Genomic DNA, 23,482 nt, shown 5'->3' on the forward strand with positions numbered 1-23,482 from the left:
TGCAACGAATTTGAACGGTATTAGGGTTCAACACACTCCAAAAGTTCGATCAGAGTAACTATTTTTATGGCCATTAGAATTAAAAATTAGCTCAATTAGCATAAAGCAAAAGATCAATCGAGTAACATTAAAGTAACTAAATTTAACAAGTCTATACCAGTAAATAATTGAGCAAAATAGTTTTAAAATATTCATACCATGTCTCATAAACATAAGATTCTAAACATAAAATAATAGTAAAATAGGCTAACGTGTAGCAATATATAAGCAGGCTGTTGGGGAAAATGTTTATTTTTTACTCCATTACATGCATAAAATATGATGCAAATATACTTCTTTTGAGTAGTTTTCAGCGAGACATGCGATTCCATTTCCAGAAAGGATATATAAAAATGCTCTACATTATATTCTTTTTCCTTGTGTTCCTGATGTTGCTATATCAATCAACTGAGACATTTGGTCTCTTCTTGAAATTGGTAACTGTTACAAGCTAAGGCTATCAATAAAAACTGACTCCGCCATTTCCGGCCGAATCGGACCATTTCAAACAGACCATAATAGCGCTTTATTATTCTCCTGTTTCTAACACATTTGTTCCCAAACTCTGGATCATACGCCAGGGTAAAAACAGTATTTGACTCGATGAATTTTTAAAACATATTAGATAATTAAATAAGGGAGACCAGAACTAGTTGGCTTAGGGTTCAGTTGACACAAAGTTCATTTCTAGTCCTGTAAAAGTTGCTTGGAAAGTTATAAATAATATGTGTGCACTGTAATCGTAACGTAATTTAATAAATATGAAACATATTTGTATTACTAGCACAGTTTGAATTCAAATTTTAATAACTGCTTTGTTGTAACTAAAACTGGTTTTCAGCAAGCTTGTTTTTTTCAAATGACTAATTATTAAACGAATGTGCTTGCTTTTCATCGTTTAAATGTAGTATAATTGCTTTAATCCTTCACACATTTTTGTTATATAACAATGTTTGTCTTTTGTGTGATATTTTGTATAATATTTTGTATATCATAGAAATTGAGTGGATTTTTTAATATAATTTATAATTAATAAAATTGATTAATAATAAAAATTAAAAATTATTAACAATTATTATTATTAATTTAGAATTAGTAATAATAATTAATAACAGGATCAATATGATAATTATAATAATTTTAAAACAATTTATAATAATTTATATAAGTGACATTTTTGATAAAATTTAGATTCATCAATAAAGCTCTTATTTTAGTTTTATTTAACTATACAACATTCCTTTATTGTGCTAAGCTAATGAATTCCAAACATCTCAGAGGATGAAGGATCCAAATGACAGCCTTTGAGCGTTTTAAGAAAAAAAACGATCAAAGTGAATTTGGCAATAAAAAAAATCAGTAAGTAACCTTAAAAAACCTATATTTTGATAACAAATTAAAACACCAAGAATGTAAAAGCTTTTGTCACAAACAACTAAAATAAGTGCTAAGGATTTACAGATTTATCAATTATCATATTTCTTTTTAAATTCGTAAGAATTTTTTAGTTTCGTTTTATTGATTATTAAAGATAAGCCTATTGGGTGAAACTAATGAACGTGGAATTGAAAATTAGGGTGTCTTAAACCTTACTAAAAGTTCGAGGAACAGCAACAATCTAGTTATTGAGCATATTGATATACCGTATATTTCGGTGTAAAAGTTTACTTATAAAACTCCCAAAACAAAAATCAGGTGGTTGACTTATGAACCGGTAATAAAGTCAGGCATTCGCTGATCGTGAAAGGGTGATGCATTATAAACAATGAACAGTGATGCATTATAAACTCTATAAGAATTTTAATACGTTATAGACAATTAGTTTTGCATTTTTTTTCATAATATTTTCTTCACCTATAAAGATTTTTTTCTTTTTTAGAAATTATACTTTAAATTGAGTTCAAAAAAAGTTTAAAAATAAGAAAAGTTATGATAGTTTATTCAAGAGTATTTCAAAAAATAAACAAAACATAATGAAAACTTTTAAACCAGCATAAAGCTACAAATTTAAAGATTCCAAAACATCATTTATGGGGAATTCAATACCGTTAACAGTGTCATCTACCATGGACACCATTCTCATTTGCTGAAACACCACAAAAATCATATTCATCTTCGTCCAAATAATTCGAAATTTCACACTTACTAAAAGATTTTAAATTACAATTACATTAGAACCTACATTAAGCCACTTTTTTTTTTTAATTTTAGAAATTTTCCTAATTGTTTTCTTTCTTTTTTTCTTCTTTTTTTTTTAAGCGATTGGTGTATAATTGTTTTTTGTTCTTTTTTCGATTCATACACTAGAATTTTGCTATCTCGTAAACAAAAATAGGAGGTCGACTTATACACCAAGATATACGGTACATACTAACATCTTCTTAAAACTCCATTCGATTTTTTTTTATTTCCAATGTCCACTTGTGTTAACATTTCGTCAATCCAGGCATTTACAGGGCAGATTTGTTGGCCACTCTTTCAGGAGCACCACATTAGGTGAGCCAACGTTGCTCCCACAGTAAGTACAGAGAATGAAAAAAACAGCCATGCCTTGCCCGGTATTCGAACCCAGAACCTTTCTGATGCAAGGCCAGTTCCCTGACCCCAACACAGTCCGGTCGGCATGTTCGAAATTATCGCGTGCGCAAAGTTGACTACATGAAATTAAACCATATTATAGTATAAATCAGAGTTGGCCAAGAATGTTATGGATTACACTTTTTCGATTACAGTAGTCAATTACTTGTAATCATGATTACAAGGTAACATAATTTTGATACAGCTGTAATCGTAATTACAACAAACAATTACAGTAATCAATTACTTGTAATCGTGATTACAATAATTGATCACAGTAATCAATTACTTGTAATCTTGATTACAATTCACCAAAATTTTGATTACAACTGTAATCATGATTCCAAGTAATTGCGATTACAAGTAATCACAACAAAAACAATTACGAGTAATTATGATTACAAGTAATCATAATATATGATTACATGTAATCGTGATTACTTCTAATCAAACTATATGATTACAAGTTATTACAATTGTATACTATATGCAAATACATTATGTAAGTATGTATGGGGTTACCTATTTTTATGTACATAGAATGTACGCACGCATGATCTTACAATTTTTGATTCCTATATATACACATACAATGTATGCACAAACGTTGTTTGTACGTACAATATACATTATATTGTAATATACTTAATGCAATACATATATTACTTGTAATCGTGATAACAAGTAATTGATTACATAGCAGTAATTATCTGTAATAAATTACAGTTGTAATCGATTACTGTAATCGACGCCCAACTCTGGTACAAATACATCTTGAATACAAAAAGCTATGATTCACATTGTTCGTATGCACGGTCCAACAAAAACTATATATGATTCAAGGTTGAACTGATTTTTCTGAGAAGGCAGTAAATTAGATAATCTACCTGTTAAGAATAGCCTCAATTTAAAAAATGAAATTATGCTAAAGAAATATTCAGGCTTAGCAAAAATACATATAAAACAGAATTCATTCGTCTATATTTTCAGCAGTTCGCATACAACTGAATGTGTGTAACATTCAAACCATAGTTTTAATACAGAGAAGATTCAAGCAAAGATAAAAAAAATAAAAAAAATTGAAAGATTTCCAGACGTGAGCCGCAACAAGATAATCTAATTGTAGCCCATACTGAAACAAAATTCGTAGCGGGATACAAAAGGATAATGCAATTGTACCTCAAATCCAATAAGTTGTTTTTCAAGATCACAACGAAAGCTAAAAAATAAATAAATAAGAAAGATATTCTAGAAATTATTAGCAGAAGACGTGCCCAAACTTTAGAAACTTTGTACAAAGAAACGATGGTATATTCTCAAAAATGGAAATAATTTAGGAAAAAACATTTCAACTTTAGCAAAATAAATCAGGTATTATTTGTTACAATGGAGGACACAGATTTATGGTATAACACACATCCTATTATCTTTTTTGGTGGTAATGGTTGAGTATATCCTTCAAAGATATAACTGCTATGAAATAAGTCAGGTATAAGTGAAAATTGTTTTAACTGATTAACGAGATCTAGTCTAAAAAGTTAAAATGTTTTTTACTACAAATTCACATAAAGTAAAAAACATTGCAGCACTATTTATACTTTGTGAGCGACTGTTACATTTGCTACATTTGCTACATTTCTTTAATTGACCGATGATTAATTTATACTAATACTGTACAAAAGTATAAAATATTTTTAATGTAGGAAATATTTTTATCAGAGAACTCAAAAACTAATCAAAATATCAGTAATCATCAACAAAACAATATCACGCATATTCCATAATACCCGAATTACTTTTCTTTTAAATTTAAATAAAGGGAGTTTTAAAAATTGCGTCTTTGGATTATGATTACAAAAACACAGGGTCAACTTACAGGGGTCTGCTGAGAAGAAATTTGGGTCCGTTAACGGATCCTTCACAAAATATCTTTTCATAAAAACGGACCCATCACAAAATATTTTAACTTAAAAACGGACCCTTCACAAAATAACTTATCTTTTAATCTCACTAATTTGTTTATCTTTATTATTGTTTTGTTAATTGAATAAACCCCTCCCAGGAAGGGGGGGGGAGAAGACAGATGTAAACGAACTAAATTTTGTCTTCGGCAGACGCTTCTTCCTTTTTTCATCCGAAATTAATATTCTGCGCTCAGCAGTATAGGCTAAATATCAAATATTTATATGGTGCATCGCTAATTTAGTAGCTGCAATTGCTGCTTATTTTTTAAAATTTAATTTTTTTAATTATAATTTTACAGTGTTGAGCATAATCTTGTATGTCTTTACAATTTAAAAACTCCCTGAACAAGTCTTTTTGCAATAACGGACCCTATTTGCACAAATTCACAAAAGCGGACCCTGGTTGAAAGAATGTGACTTAACGTTTATTTTATATTCACAAATTACGAGTAATTTTTTCACAATTTTACAAAAACGGACCTTTCACAAAATGTCTGGACAGACCCCTGACTTATATAAACTGAAATGTTCCAGTTGTTCCAAAAAAAGAATCATTTGATTTTTGGACAGCCCCGCAGAAAATAAGCAGATTCTACTTTAATGCCAACTACGTTGTTTATCTTCAGCACTGATATGAATAAATCTTGAATAAGAAATTTACTTTCAGATTCCGTCTTCTGCATTCGGAATGTCCAATGATAAACTTGATTTTCTTTGAAAATATCTGAAGCGAAAGAAAAATTTTGAATACAACTTTTATGCTTAAGAAATTTCTCCCACGTAGTCTTGGGAAAAGATTTACTGGTTTGCAAAATTTGTTTTCGTCTCGCACAGACCGTTAAGCCCATCAAGTAGAAACTAAAAAATAAAAATGCGTCTCCAAACTGAAACAGGATTTGTTCAAGAAAAATACTGAGACACGGGTACAGATTTTAGTTATCAATAAATTTTAAGAACTTTTTAAGTTCAGTTTAACATTTATAGAGAAAAAAATGCTAATATGCGTCACCACTACAGTTGCCTCTAACATTCATCGAAAACTATTATAATCCCTGGTCAATTCTTCTTATAGGCTACAATAAAAATGTTTTCACAACGACCAGCAGAAATGCCTCATGATAATTAGAAAAGTAGTGACTTACAGGCATCAATGTTTTTTTCAACAGCGCTCTACAGCTACAAATGACTATTCCAGATCAGCCCGAGTGATTCTTTCAAGTACATTACATAGCAATTGGTGATTCTTTCAATTACTAATCTTACACTCAAACATTATTAGAAATATTCAAATTACGCTTTACAGCTACACATTATTATTTCAATTGTAGTCAAGTAATTCTTTCAAGTACGTTTACAGCTATTAGCGATTCTTAAAATTACTAACCTTGCACTCGAACAGTATCCGAAATGTCCAAATTACGCTCTACAGATATAAGTTATCATTTTTCTGCACAATAAGTAATTCTTCCGAGCACGTTATACAGCTATTAGAGATTCTTCCAATTACTAATCTTACACTCAAACATTATTATAAATGTTTAAATTACGCTTTATAGCTACAAATGATTATTCCAATTGCAGCCAAGTAATTCTTTCAAGTATGTTTACAGCTATTAGCGATTCTTACAATTACTAATCTTGCACTCGAACAGTATCCGAAATGTCCAAATTACGCTCTACAGATATAAGTCATTATTTTTCTGCACAATAAGTAATTCTTTCGAGCACGTTATACAGCTGTTAGAGATTCTTTCGATTACTAATCTTACAATAGAACTTAATCTCACAGCTATTAGTGATTCTTTCAATTATTAATCTTCATTACCAGAAATGTTTCGCATTACACTCTATAGCTATTAATGATTTTTTTCCCAATTACGCTCTGCAGGTATTACATTGACGACTCTTAATTTCGCTCCAGAACTCTTCCCAACAAAAAACTCTTCTAGAAAACTCTTCCCAACGCTCCATTACGTGCTGTACGACATCCTCATGCACCTCTCGAACCATAGCTTCAATATTGTATACCATATATATTATTGTTCGAAAGAGACAAGCTCCAAACCAATAATTAATACGACAGTTTGCGGCACCATAACACCGTTTATGTTTAAATTTTCTTCAGCCATTTTAGAAAGGATCAAAAATAAATCAAAATAATTACTTCGTAACCAAGTTTTTATTTCGATAGAAATAAAAAATTATTCTAAACAAATACTTAACGTCTAACTAATTATTCAATACTACTTAAAACTATCACTTAGGACTATCTAACAAAATGAATCTAAATAAATTGTACTTAATGTGTAAATAATTATTTAACACTATTTTAAATTATCACTTAAGACAACGTAACAAAATGAATGTAAACAAATGCTAATCATATAACTAATTGTTTAACATTACTTGAATTATTACACTAGACAATATAGCAAAATAAATTATTACTAATGACTATAATGCTGCTAATTTAGATAGAGAAATATCCTCGCTTTTAGTGCCACATAAAAGAAAGAAATTTTTTAACAGGGAAACTATATCGAATACAATCAATCGATTAATAGAAAAAATGTATATGTGTACCAAAATTACGCTTTATTTTTCATGCGTCATTAGAATAATATATTGTCAATAATATATAAGTCAATTCTATCTAATGTAATCGGTTAAAATAAATAAAATAGAGAAAGATAAAATATTTGTTTATCATTACAGATTCCCCTTCTTTTTGTGAATATGTGTACTTTTCATAGACTTATTACAAAGTAGCAATGCTATCTAATGTAGTAGACAATATCAAATTCAATAAATTGCTAATCAGAATTTTATATTTTTCACCACAGACATACCATTTCAACAAATACTTCAACCTGCGCTATCACAATGTCAGTAAATTATCGAAATCTGGGGTCTTTGCAGAATTTCATATTCTCCCATAGACATATCATTATAGTGACAGAAAAATGTTGAACGTCTAACGCGTTAATCTAATAAAGCCTTCAAAGACGATGTACTAAAATAATCAAAAGTCCTAAACGCAACTTAGAAAAAAGTTTAATTTCTGCATTTAAAATGAAAAATGGAAACAAGTTAACGAGTATAATATGCATAATATTAGCATCACCTACACAGAGTCTTTATTTAAGCTATTTTCTGGGACGCTAATGATACTGCTTTGAAATTCAAATTTCGAAATTTAGCACCGTCGTCTTTAAAAAGAACTTACAAAATATAAACACAATGAACACTTTTCTTAAGAAGTTTCGGCACGTGCGACAATTTTAGTAAACTTCTCCTTCTTTTGGGTGAGAAAATAAAATAAAATATGAGATATCGATTTGGGGAAAGAAAATTCACTTAGCATGTTGATCGTGATTTTACTTAGTTCCGTGAAAAAATACGATCTTTCTCTGGTGACTAAAGCTTAATCTCTAATGGAAAGCCGAGATATTTTCTCAAATCTACTTATTTTTGTTTCGAACGTAAATTTTTATTTGGAAAAGCAAATTTAAAACACGTATTTAGGAGCGAAACATGAACACTTTCACACGACGAAATTACATTATTTATAAAAGTTGGAGTGTTGACAATTTTAAACTCTCGAATTGTGCCAAGCATTTTTAAGATGTATAAAAAATTAAAAAATATTGGAAATTAAATTGTTTGATTGTTGCAATACATTATGAATTTTTTGAATGGTTATGATAAATCTACAATTGATAAATTGAGATTGAATTGGGGAAATTAGAACATAATATCCCGTAAAGAATATATCCTGTAATGAACATAATATCCTGTAATGAACATAATATCCTGTAATGAACATAACATCCTGTAATGAACATAACATCCTGTAATGAACATAATATCCTGTAATTGACTTACTGTATATAAATTGTTGTCATTTTTGTTTAATTTTATTTTTTATACTTTTAATGGATATCCTGTAATGAAGTTATGTAAGTATAGTACTAAAATATGGTTCAAATTTGCACCAGAGTGACTGATTATTGACACCAGATTAATTGACAGATTATTGAGAGGATTTTTAGTTAAGATTTATCAATCAATTGACAAAAGGCTTGCCGGTTGTTGGTGCGATTTGGTGAACGAAAATTTACTTTGTATGAGGATTGTGATTCACTGAGAAAAATATGATCTTTCTCTAGTGATCAAGATTTCCACCTCTAATAGAAAACCGAGAGTTGTGGCTGGTTGTTAACTATTATTTGATCTACAATTGGTAGAAGATTTAAAAATCTTGTGTTGTTATTTACCTACAATTGGGTGAGTAATAGTGTCAATACTTTTCTCATATTTTTGTTTACTACTCAATTCAAGGAATTTTTCCCCAGATTTTTAATTGTGTGTTTATTACCTTTTTAAAAGTTGAGAAAATAATTTTATTTTTCCTCATAATTTGTATTTTATTTTCCTTTATTTTCAAGTTACATATTTACCTTTTTTGTTGGTTAATCCTACCCTTATATTTATCCTTGTTTTTCCGGTAGGCGAAAGTCTTATTTATTTGTATTTAGTAATTACGACATTAAGATGTTAAAATAGTTCGTTAGCTGTAAAGATCTCCAAAAAAATACGTAAAGGTATAAGAAAGAGTGTACGTAAAGGTATTTTTGCAATCAATGAAATAAAATAACACTAACTTGAGAGAAAACTAAGAGAAAGAAGAAAGGGGAAAAAAGACCATAGATAGCTTAATAAGAATGAAAATATTTTAGGAAATTCAAGGGTTATTTTTATACTTTTGTTAAAGATCCAGTTTTAGTTAACTTCTGGAAAATCTAATCATATTTTTGTAATTTAGCGAAAAATCATAGAACCACTGATTAGTAAACGATCCTGTTTTTGTGAATTTTGAAAAATGTCATTTCCTGTCTTTCTCAATTACACAAAAACCACACCTTTCAAGGAGTTGTAGTTGTTTCAGATAGTTGAAGTCGTCATAGACAAAATTTTTTATAAATAAATAAATAAATAAAAAGTGTCCATTTTTAAAATATAAAATATTGTGAAAGGTTCCGTTAATAATATAAAATATTTTGTGAAAAGTCCGTTTTAAGTATAAAATATTATTTGAAGGGTTTAATGATAAAAAATTTTGTGAAAAATAAATCCTTTGATATCGTTTATCAATTCGAGGAACATAATCAATTCTTTTTTTCGAATTGACATACAATATTCGTAGAACATAATCTTCTAAAAACTACAATTTGATTTTTCTAGGCAAGTAGTAAAATATTTTCTAATAGGCGCAAATTACAGAACAAAAATTTACCTTCAACACTATCGTGCTTAAAAACAGCTATTAAAAAAAAAATTGACTAAAATTAAAATCTATCGCCAGAACAATCAATAATATAACTTGCTACACAAGAGCAAAAAAAACAATTACTAATCTTGCACTCGAACAATATCCGAAATGTTCAAATTACGCTCTACAGATATAAAAGATTATTTTTCTGCACNATATATATATATATATATAAGGTCGAATGATTACTATCCACACACGTGCGTGTGCTGCAATGAAAACAGACGATGGCAAACAGAAAAACAACTCAACTTTCTGTTACGGATCCCGCTTTATAGTGGATCAGAAACAAGAGCATCTCATCAATTCATTAACACTATCGTCCCTCCCCATCATCCCATGAGATTTTTAGATTATTATATTCCCGACGACACCATTGATTACAGATGGCTGGTGAAGATGGCCGAAGGAAGAAAAGTCGCCAAGGCGGAAAATCGATCGCACGCCAAACCAATGCCACAAAAGGTCAACTCGAGCAGGGTACAGAGTGAGAGGCGGGGATAGAGTTTTACGGATGAAGGTGGAAGATTTTTAAGAGAGGATGCAGATTCCGTCATCCGCTTCATCTTCGTCCACACTTAGACAATGACGATAATATGTTATTGAATGCTAATAGAGCAGCTCTTTTAAAACGGATGACGGGATTAAGGTTTTAAGACGAGAAGAAATGGGTAAATAATCGAGGGAATTTAAAATCTCATTACAGCGCGGATTGGGAGAAAGGAAATAATTGAATCAGTTTAAATCGTTCTTCGTACGGTAAAGGGGCAGACCATGCAGTAAATTGAAAAGCTTTTGATTGCATTTTTCGAAGAAAATAAATTATTTTTTGAAATATATTAGTTTGGGATACTTTTTTTTAAGAGAATGAATTATCCTTTAAAAAGTAAGAAAAACTTTTTTTCATAGATTTTCTTCTGTAAAAGAAATTTTAAATGATATATAAAAGAGAAGGAAAAAAACTTTTTTCTAATACTTAAGCTGAATTATTCTTTTTTCTGCTTGAAAACGTATTTATAGACACGATAAATTCAAAACGCATGAACAAAAAAAATAAGAAAAAGAAGTATAAGAGTAAAAAAAGAAATCAGCAACGAGAAACTTGAATTTGGTTCGAAAAATTTGTAAAAAAATTTTTAAATAAGTATATTTTATTAATACTTATATATAATATAATTATCACCTATTAAAAATAATACATATTTTAAACATAATAAATAATTGATAAAAATTAGAATATTAAAGGATGAAGGTAGTAATAAATATTATGATTTCTTTTAGAAAAAATTATTAAAAAGCTATCTTAGCTTATCTGAAACTAATTAAAAATAACTAATATCATATGAAATATATTACTAAATAGATAATGTAGATATATAGAGAATGGTAATAAAAAGAAATTAAAACTACTTCATATTTATGCCAATATATATATATTTCATCAAAACAGTAACGAAAAAAATAAATTGGAAAAAAAAATGTTAAGAAACTTATTTAATTCATATTTTTAATTCAGACTTATTCGTTGATTTAAACCTTATGTACTTCGGGCAAATATTAATCTAATAAGGCGTATTTAACAGCCTTGTTTATATTAAATAATAACACTAGTTAGACCGGTTACATTGTATCTTTAAATAAATAATGTTACATACTTCGTAAATCCTAAATTCATATCAGTGATACTACTTTTCACTATATTTTTTAAAATTTGTTTGAAAACCTAAACTACATTGCTTACTAAGAGAACACGAAATAGCAACTCTTACTTTAAAAAATTTTTTATTAAAAAATTATCTTTTTAAAAACATATAAAAGAAATACTAATAGCAATTTGTTGTTAGATTACAAAGGGTGTTATTAAAATTTACATTTTAATCATTCTTAAACAAAAAAAACAAAAACAAAACAAAACAAAAAAAATCATAAAGTAAAAAAAAAGTGTGGTATATTTTCCTGAAAAATCACTATGTAAGTGATAATTAATTATTACATTCTAATATAAAAGTTGGTCATAAAACTCAAAATTTTCGATGCCTTCTTAAATTTCCTACTTAAAAAAAAATCGTACATAACACGAATTAAACAATAAAATCCATTATTAACATTCCAGACCAACTTTCCTCTTTTTCGCACCGAAACTCGAAAACGCACTTATTCATCGCATTCAACGAAAGCATCACTCCATACCAAATGAACTGAATGGATTCATCACTCTATCTCAGTAAAATTAATCACATAGCACCTCTTCATTTGAAAGGAGTTCAAACAAGTCAATCGATAAAGCCGACTACCCTTAATTAAATGCACTTTTCTGGTAATAGAAAACTCGGAGTTTGAAAACTTGCTAATAAAGAAACTGCGAGTTAGCTTACTTTTCTTCACAATCAATGCGGAGATTTTTAAGAAAGGAGACGATGGTAAAAGAATAAACAGGACGAACTTCTACACAACTTTTTTAACTTAATTAGAATGTATTGAGTGCGGGTAAATAGTATGCGCGCTATTCTGAAGTTCAGCTTAATGTTCAATAATTTTATTATTCATTTAAAATGAAGTAGAGAGATTATTGAGATTTGATTGCTCATGTTCAGTTTAAAGATGTTAATTAAATAATATGATGCTTTAGAAATTACAGCACTACTTATCCGAATAGCAATATAAATAGCTTAACGAAATTTAAAACTTTCTTTTAAGGTCTCTAAACTATAAATGTAATTTGTTTTTGTTTTTTAAATATTCAATTTAGTCAAAATATTTTCAATTTATTATAAATATTTTCAGTTCATTCCTCAATTATTATTGCTTGATAAAATTTATTGCGTATCATTTTTCTTCGTCGCTTAAACAGGACCATACAGTTGGTAATGAATATGCTTTGGACAAGTTATACAAAGATTACACTGGAGAAGGAATTTTTTGTTGTGTTTATACAAATACAAAATTTCGCCTAATACGGGGGTGAAGATTTTAAATTCGTTTTGCTCCTAATGCTACAGTTTTTAAAAAAGACATTCTTAGTCCATTCTTTGTCAAAATGTACAAGTTTAAAAACGTTGTACAGGGTTGCCACTCAAATCTGGAAAAAAAATTCCCTGTACGTATTATACACAATATATGAAGAGGAAACAACAATTATTGTGCTCTTGTGTGAGCTATATTGGGCTAACTATATTTATTAGTTTTAATTGCTGGAAAAGCAGCTGTACATACTTAAAATAATGCTGTGGCAAATGAAACAGTTTAGTATAGCTGAAATATCATGGTTAAATATCCCATAGATCACGCTTTAAGTGGTCACCATTTTTTAAAAGTCAAAAATAAGAAACAAATTCTCTGTATTTATTTTCCCAGTTTGTAAAGAAAAAAAAATTCCCTGCATTTTCCCAGTAATTTTAGGTGATTTTTAAATTCCCTGTATTTTCCAGGTTTTCCCTGTTCTCCCTGTGGAGTGGCAACCCTATTATACGTGTAGCAGGGCATCATTTATATGTTGCGATAAACTTCCAAAGGGTATAACTCCTCTGGGAGTTTGTCGCTGTCATCAGACTTAAATTAAATAAAGCACATCATAATAATGAAAATTGCATAAGAACCCATGCAACTGTTAGGTAATGTCTGGGGGCACTTTGTTATAATGACCTGTTCAGAAGCACGCGAAGAAACAGTTCATAATAGGGAGGCGGCACAAACGGCGTTTGACGGCATGGACTATGCAATTTTTATCCTGATAATGTGTTGTAATTCCCTAGAAGTTTATTGTAACATTTATGCGACCCCCAGTGATATAGAACGTTTTTAAACTTTTAAATTTTGACAAAAAAACAGACTAAAAAAACTGTAATTTGGGGAAAGAAACCGATAGCAGATTTGAAATTAACGATATGATATTATTATCTAAGATCTATAAAAAATCTCATACAACAAGAAAACAAAGAAGAAGAAAAAATTGTTCCTCAGTGTTAATCAAAACACCTTACATTATCATGTGGTACATAAATACCACAAAATGAGAGAGAAACAAACCACTATGTCCTAAAAGATAATCAAAGGAATAAAAATAAAGCAATAAAAAGATAAAAATGAAATAATCCTTTATCCCAACAAAGGAAAAAATAACACCAATTTGCTTTATCAAAGACAGCTGTTAGGATTCTCATCTCCATGGAGCAAAACAAAGAGCACAAATAACATGGCTATTTAGAGATCGCATTTCTTTATGAAGTGTACCAAAGAAAAAAGAAATATATAAAAAAAAGCATAAGTATGCAAAAGCAAAAAAAAGAAAAGTATGTGAAATAAAATTTTGCTAGGCCAAGAAAGAATCATAAAAATGAATTATGAAAAAACCTTGTTTAAAAGAAATTACAAATGATTACTTGCAATTCGAGAAGAAGTGAAATGATTATGCTTAAAATTTAAATGAGATTTAATTGGACACCTGTAAGCGACGTCACATATAAGTGTCGAAGCTGATTAGCTCCTAAATCGACAAATGCCACGTTTTACCTAAATGATGTCACTTTCAGGGGTATCCAAATGAGAGCAATGTAATAAAAACGTGAAATTATTGAATGTTATTCAGTATCTATTAGTGAAGGGAAATCGTAACGTCTGAAGATATGAATTTAAGTATAATTTTTGAGTTAAACTATACATGTACGCGATAATCATAGTATTTATTATAAGACTGTTGTTTAAAAAGGAAGAACTTGAAAAACTTAAATGGTATATGTTGTTTAAAATGAGGCCCTCTACTTTCTAATCAAAAACTGAAAAGACCTACACAACTAGCGTAAGAAATTTCTTAAATGTTTTCTTATTTTACTAATTTCAATGCACATTAAACTTGTCATAAGATTAATATTTTTTAACATTTCAAAATTTTAACTAAAAAAAATCTTTATCAATGAAAATATGCTCAAAACTAATGTAATTCAGTGATTTATTTTAAAAGAAGAAAGTAAACTATTTATTGACAGTTAATAAAATCAACTCAATGTGTCCACGGAGTTAAAAATTCTATTAAAATGTACGTTTAATATAGAAGGAAAAGTGTGCAAAATTTCAACTGTTTTTTTTAATTTCAAAATTATAATTTTTTTTCTTTAAATTTTTAAGATAAATTGATATTACCATCATTTCAAAAAAATTATAATAATCTGTTACCATTTGAAATAAAAACTGAATTCATTGAGGGCCTCCGAAAGCCAACGAGATTTTTACATCTAACTATCTCTTTGGATTGTTTCCAGATAAGTGCTTATTCCGAAATCCTCACTAGATAGCAGTCTAACACACAAATATTACGTACAAGGCCATCTTGGTGCTGCACACTAAAAATGCTAATAAAACAGCTCCCGTGAACAATTTAAAAATGAGTCTAATCATTTTACTCCCCTCAACATTAAAACAGAGGTAAACTCATTTTTTATCAGAAAAAATTATGTACTAAAACATAAATTTAAATTTTGCATAATTATCTATACAAATACTTTTTTATTGCACAATTACAATACTGAAAATCTTTTAAGTTTGGTTTTATTACAAAAAATTTCAGAATCTGAGAAAAAGCACAATTTTCAGTAAAACGGTTTTTGAATTGATTTCAGATTTAAATTCTATCTATTAATTTTAAATTTTTTCTTTTAAATATAATGTAAAGACCAAGAATTATTCCGCATTATTAATTTTTTACAGCAATATAAAGTAATATTTTATTTTAAATTTTAAAAGTCAATTTATAGCAATGTACTAAATATTTAACAAAAAGGGCTAAGTTCAATAACTCAGTGCTATTAAAATTAATTTTAATAGCACTGAGACACATAACTAAAATTTTGGTCAGCTGTATCGAATAAAAAGACATCACATCAAAATTAATGCTCTTTTTTGAGAAACTCCCCCCCCCCTATAGAGTTTGCTTTAACAGAAGAAACTTGTATGCAAATGCAGAAACTTTTCAATTATCCGTGGGTGTAATATCAGGCATTGCGATTTTCTCGTGGTATGGGTCTGGGACAAAATCTTGCTCCAACAATAAATTTAATTTTTAATTACTATGATATTTCGTACAAAGCTGATCTTCATCTCTTAACGCAGATGGGATACCGGTGTCCCTTTTATTTATATGTATATATATTAAGTTAAAACAAAACAAAATAATGAAAAGATATATTCTCTATATTCAGAAATTTATCAATAACAATGATGAATAACTAATTCTCTTAGATCTAAACGACTGTAAATTTGAAAAATTATTCTTTAGAAGGTGAGCTGCGTTCAAAGATTTTACCTTCAACGCAGAAAAAGACACCGTTGTTCCATGCTGTATTTCATAACTATAAATTATTAAAATGCTATATATAATATTTTTCACTTATTTTGACCAAAATTAATACAACATAATGCAAAATATTTATTAACATATGAAAAATGTGTTAATAAATATTCTGTGCTAAAGGGTTAAATGATACTTTGACCAAGTGAGAGTCTGTTGGACGATATTTTGCATGCGTGAGATTCCGAAATTGATAATTCAGAGCAAAATTTTGTTTCGTAAAAATCTGACAAAAAATTCCGTGTTCTTTATTTTATTTCCGTTATACTTTAGACAATTGTATATTCATTTTTATAATTGACAAAGTTTAGAGAAAAATAATTACAAATAAAAAAACAGCTGTTAAAATACGATAGAAACATATATGATCTTTATGTGGGTTATCCGCAATAGTATTTACTTATCCATAGTTAACTTCACTTGGAATTCCGCGCGTAGACTTTGTTGTACAAAAACAACCATAGATATTATTTGTGTCATATAAAATAAAACATGTCAGTAAAGAATGTGTATTAAATTTATATTTTGAATTATAATTCATCTTCACAAAATAAATTGAATAATAATTAACCTATCATGAAAAATTTTTATATCAACAACTTGAGTTATGAGTCTCATAAAGTACTTCCTGTGGCTAATTATCGAGTTAGATGAAATTCTTTTAAATTATATAAACAATACAGATCAAAATTTACTGTCTAAATAAATTCAATGCATAGTTACTTTTATCGAAAACTTATAAAATACATTAAAATAGAAAAAAATCACTTAAAGTAAAAACACCAAATTTTAAAACATTTCGTGATTAAAATACAATTAAATAATTTTTTAATCACTAAATATTTAGTTAAATCATTAATTACAAATAATTAATCAATATATTTGTTATTTTTTTATTTTTGAAAAAAATAATAACTTCTGTGTTATAGTTCCTTAACCAATAAAATTTATTTTTGGTCATTTAAATCAAGTCAGGTTGCTTTTATGAAAGATCTTTCTCTCACTTTAATATTAAAACTAACTTTTAACATTGAAATTAAAATTAGGGTAAAAAAACATTTTCGAAAAAAAAAAAACATTTTTTTTGTCATTTGCTCTAAAATCTCTATTTAAAGAAATGGAAATATGCATATTGTTATAGGTTTTATAGAAGAAGAATGGATATAAAATCTATGTTACAGCTATCATAACAAATTTCTTTAACATTACAAAACACTGACCTCTAAAATATACAACAAAATTCCTTTTGTAGAGTCTCTAACTATAAACATAATTACTTTATTCGACTTTTGCATGAATATCTTGTTGATACAAAAGTCAAAAAAACGATAAACGATAAAATCGTTCAAATTAAACCAATCATGAAGGTAGCATAATTTAAATCTGAGATAAAACTTTGAAAGACAATAGAAATTGGACTCATACGTGACGATAAAAAGGATAAGGAACACATTAAGGATACACTTTACACGAAGGCAAGGCAACAAGTTAATATAATAAGCCAATTGCAAAACAGGTTGCCTTATTTAAATAATAGTCAAGTATTTTTCTTGCGTTTCATAATTTTTAATCTTTAAGAAATAAAAGTCTTATAAAAAATTCATCAAAAATCTAACACTTACTAAATACAAACCATTTGGAAAGGATTAATAAAAAAAAATTGAATTGAAAGAGAAACTTAAACCTATCGATACAATGTTTGGACAGAGTTGAGCTATATTATGGTTTAAATTCTCCACAACCCTTCATACTGTCCCAAGTTAACATCATAAAAGTATCTTTAAAAAGACATATTGAAATTATCAATACGTTGTTCGAAATTTTGGAAGGAATTGAACCATATTATGGTTTAAATTCGATGCATTCTTGATAGTGTGTCTGTCAAGTTAACATTATAAAAGTAACTAGAAAAAGAATTAACATAAGAGATATTAAAATTATCAATAGACAGCATTGGACCATATTAAATTTTTAATTCGCTGCATCCTAGATACTGAGTAGTTAACCTAGATAAGTCAACATTATAAAAGTAACTTTAAAAAGAGTTGACATTTAAAAATATCAAACTTAAAAGAATAAAACTTAAAGATGTTGAGCTTATCGATACGTTGAACTTTGAACCGTGTTGAACCATAAAATGATTTTAATTTGCTGCACTCTTGATTCGATCCCAGATTATTATTATAAAAGCAAGTTCTTAAAAAAAAAATTAGAATTTATCGATATAATTGAATATATCAAGACACTATTAAAAATTTTGATCCATTTCATTAACTAAATTAATTCGACTTGAGCATAATTACATGGTTGGAAGGCTGAAGTAGTGAGTTCGATCCTGGTAGCGGACAAAAGAATCGGCATGTGCACGTTAAATATATGGTGGCTGAAAGTCCTGTCGTTGGTTGTAGCGTGGAAGTTAGGAGAAGGGGGTACCAGCTCAGGCATTTTTCACGTCGTCTCACCAGGGTCAAAATTTAATTAGGGCTTTATCATTATTTATTCCCAGCATAGATGTTAAAAAGATTGAGAGTCCTAAAAATGGAGTAAGGTGCTTGGTCATAGTTGGGTGGTGTGTTTGAACATGATTGCGATTAAATATAATTCAACCTGAATGGAAATCATGGTCTAATTTAATATCTTATTGAGGTAGCAGCGAATTAGCACCTTAATGGATCTAGAAATATAAAGGTTAAACATTGATACAATTTTTTTGAGTGAGAAGAAATACTGTTTGATAGATGCTTAAGAATTAAAATATTTATATTGATATTTGCGATTTTATATAGTACGTCAAGTCAGGTTGCTTTCATGAAAGATCTTTTTCTAATTTTAATATTATAACTAACTTTTAACATTGAAGTTAAAATTAGGGTAAAAAAACATTTTCGAAAAAAAAAATACATTTTTTTGTCATTTGATCTAAAATCTCTCTTTAAATAAATGTAAATAGGCATATTGCTATAGGTTTTATAGAAGAAGAATGGATATAAAATCTATGTTACAGCTATCAAAACAAATTTCTTCACCATTACAAAACATTGACCTCTAAAATATACAACAAAATTCCTTTTGTAGTACAAAAGTACGTCTTGAAAAATGAGCATTACCAGGGTGGCCACAACCAGTGGTGACAAAAGTTTAAATATCTAGACAGGTTTTTTTAAATTTACAAATATATTTCGACAGAATATATGTTAATGAAAGCAATTGTTTCTTCAATCTCTCTTAACCACTTTATAAATTTTTCCAGGGTTGTGGCCACCTTGGTTACACATATAAATTGTAATATGGAAGAAAATTCTCCTCAGAATAGTTACTGTATAATTATCCTGGGGGTAGTTACAAGAAGTTCTTTAAAAAAAATTCGATTATAAATAATTTAATTTTACGAAATGTATCAACACGTAATACTTTTCTTTCTTGGAAAATAAGCATAACACACATCAGTTAAGTGATTTGGAAGAAAAATTGCAGGTAATTTTTTAAAATTCAAATTAAAAATTTTGAGCGCGATTTAAAGGAGGTTGCAATTTTGAATCCAAAAGCAAAATAGCTTTTTCGTTCGGAGCAAAATTTTATTTATTAGTCTTCAATTCTACATGTGTTTAATTAATTTATAAAAGAGTTTACAAATTTCTAATTGATGATATTGTTGTTAATGTGATTTTTGTGCAAAGTTATATTTGTAAATCTTTAAAAAAAAAAATTTCTTTAATATTTTTAGTTCTGTTAGGCAAATTGCTTTTCTAATTTCTAACTCATTAATCACACTTCTCATGATCTACGACACTGATTTATAAAAAATTTCCCACTCTTATGGTACGCACTTTAAATCGGTATCTGTTTGCTTTTTCAATGTTTAGTGTTAACAACATAATTTTTTCAACCATATGTAGTACATTAAACTATCTGGAATATAAAGCACTAGCGAACGAAGAACATCATACCTATTCCAGGAACTTAATAAAATAAACATAATTCACATGCGTTAGTCACTTTCCTCATGATCAACGGCACCGATTTAGAAAAAATATCCTACTCTTATGGTACACATTTTAAATCTGGTTTGTTTCTTAAATGTTTAGTCAACGACTCTTTTAACAATATAATTTTTTTAACAATATTTTGAACATGAAATTATCTGGAATATAAATCACAACCGAATGTAGAACATCATACCTATTCCAGGAACTTAATTAAATAAACATAATTCATATGCGTTAGTCACTTTCCTCGTGATCAACGGCACCGATTTATAAAAAATATCTTATTCTCATGGTACACATTTTAAATCTGATTTGTTTCTTAAATGTTCAGTCATCCATTCTTTTAACAACATAATTTTTTTAACAATATTTTGTACATGAAATTATCTGGAATATAAATCATTACCGAACGAAGAACATCATACCTATTCCAGGAACTCAATAAAATAAACATAATTCACATGCGTTAGTCACTTTCCTCGTGATCAACGGCACAGATTTATTAAAAAAATATCCTATACTTATGGTACACATTTTAAATCGGGTCTTTTTTTTCTTCTTTTTTTTATATGTTTAGTCGCCGATTGTTCTCAATTAAGTAACTTTTTCAACAATATTTTGTACATTAAATTATCTGGAATATAAATCACTACCCTAAGAACGAAGAAGAACACCACACATGGTCCATACTAATAAAATAAACATAGTTCGCATGCATTATCTCACTAAAGTGAATACAATTACTTAATATATATGTATTAATTTATTAAAAACCTGATCAGCGCATTACTTTCAGCCAAACCTAACAAAACAAACAAAATAATCTAAATTTTCGGAACCTAAGTAATTTCTATATCCATTTTGTAATAAATCAGATGCTATGTATTGATTTATTGCTTAACATCTAAGCAGCACATAACTTTAATGTGAATTAAATATGAATTAACCTAACGGAAATAATTCAGCTTGATTTTCAATATCATTATGCTACAATTTGTGGAACTATAATATTAATTAATGAACAATAATTTGCGGAAATGAGCTGAAAATTTTCGAACGTTGAATTGAAATTTAGTAAAACTAATAAAATTTGAAATAATACTTACATGAGTAAAACAAATTGTGATAAAATAAAAACCATAGATGTCGTATAGCTTTGATACATTGTCACATCTCAACAAACAATTATTAGTTAACTATCACATCACTTCACTCTTCCCGGCACACAGTTTAATAGATCCCATTGATAGATTTTCTTCTTACACACAGTTTGATAGATCTTCAACCCACACACCACGTTTTGGTTGTTTACAATTACTTTTTTTAAAAAATTCATTCACCAAATCCCATTTCTAAACAAGTAAAAATATGAACATCATCAAGTTCAAAAATGACAGTATCAACTAAACAAATTTTAGAAGGGGTGTCTCGAACGGGGCAATGTCCGCTTTACCCCCACGAAACATTCCAGGAAACGTTACTACTTATCCTGGAGCTTCCGGGACAAGAATCCGCATCATCTTCAACTGTAAGTTAACTTTTCCTGTTAACACGCAAAGGAAGCAGGAAAGATGACACAAAATAACACGTTACATAAGTGTATTGCAGGTAAAAGGTCAAAAGCACCTCCAGATCGTCAGATGGGACGTAGAAAACGATAAAGTTACGTTTCTCTCAACTCCGCGATAGTCCGAAATTTTCGACTGTAGGGTTGCCGGAATATAGCAAATCGAACGCAGAGCGAACACGCCAAATAAACAGCGGGAAACTGCGTAATGGCTATTTTATCGGAAACATCACGGAGAGGTGCGTTCCTGACAAATGAAAATTTTAAATGAGAAATTGAAGTAATAAAGAATTTTGGTAAACACGAATGTTCGATTTAGCCTGGTTTTTCTTAATTATCTTGAACGAAAGGAGTTGAAAAGAAGAAAATGAAAAATAAACGAAAATTCTTCAGTTTTAATCGATTTTTCGCGTCTACATAACACCAGTTTTAGTTATACTGAAGGGCTTCAAGAAACATAAACATAATAAGTTATATTTTCAAATAGAAGAGCGTTTTCTTGGACATTTAATAATGTCTATTTATCCATGGTTATAAAAAAAATTTGTCCCTCTGGAGTTCTTTATTTTATATTAACTTAACTAGCATTTGAGTAGAAGTCAAAAGTAACAACAACAAAAAGAAGAAGGAAGAAAATATTAGATGTTGCCGGATATAAATCTTAAATTTTATAGCAAGTTTCTAAAAAATATTAAAACTTAATTCAATAGAAATAAAAACGGTTTCCCCTCCTCCTATCCTAACATCTAAATTGAAATGAAATGAATGAAATAAAAAAAATTCTAAATAAATACTTAGCGTATAACCATTTTTCTTTTTTTTTTTTAAAGATTTAAACTATTTTTTCGAACTAAATTCTTTCATCGTCTAGCTGTTTACCGAGCGGAAATACGTTGATTTTAATTTTAACGATTTACAAGGGATGCCGCAGATATTGTCAAAGTTCTTTGAGTATTGAATTTTAGTAATAATTTAAAATATGTCCAGAAGCTATTCAATCACACAAAACACCGTAAGTTTGAGTTCAAGACAATTCAGCGTGGTAGGCAGCAGAAGTATTAAAATTATTTCCATATATCTGTCATGAGATAATACTATATAGAAAACTCATCCCACTGCTCCATTACGGGCTGTACTACTTCCTACCGCACTTCTCGAGACATTACTTAAGTATTGTATAATATGTATATTGCATACAGGGGTCTGTTTAGAAGAAATTTGAGTCTGTTAACGGACCCTTCACAAATATATTTTCATAAAAACGGACCCTTCACAAAATAATTTATCTTTTAATCGAATCCTTCACAAATTTGTTTATCTTCATTAATGTTTTGTTAATCGAATAAACCCTTCCCAGGAAGGAGGGGGGGGGGAGAAAGACAAATGTAAACGAACAAGTTTTGTGTTCGTCAGACGCTTCTTCCTTTATTCGTCCGATACTCTGCGTTCAGCAATATAGGCTAAATACCAAATATTTGTATGTTGCATCTCTAATTTAGTAGCAGCAATTGTTGTTTACTTTTAAAATTTAATTTTTTTTAATTATAATTTCACAGTGTTGAACATAATCTTGTATGTCTTTACAATTTAAAAACTCCTTGAAAAAGTTTTTTGCAATAACAGGACCCTATTTGCACAAATTCACAAAAGCAGGACCCTGGTTGAAAGAATATGACT

General features: G+C 28.7%; 1 protein-coding gene across 1 annotated transcript in view; it reads right to left on the reverse strand.

Annotated features, from left to right (window-relative positions):
* The window catches only part of LOC139426129 (PH and SEC7 domain-containing protein-like), a gene marked incomplete in the record, with an annotated part of 161,492 nt that overhangs the window by 51,121 nt on the left and 86,889 nt on the right, over positions 1-23,482 (reverse strand).

The sequence above is a fragment of the Parasteatoda tepidariorum genome, chromosome 8 (genome assembly GCF_043381705.1).
Source record: "Parasteatoda tepidariorum isolate YZ-2023 chromosome 8, CAS_Ptep_4.0, whole genome shotgun sequence".
Lineage (NCBI taxonomy): Eukaryota > Metazoa > Arthropoda > Arachnida > Araneae > Theridiidae > Parasteatoda > Parasteatoda tepidariorum.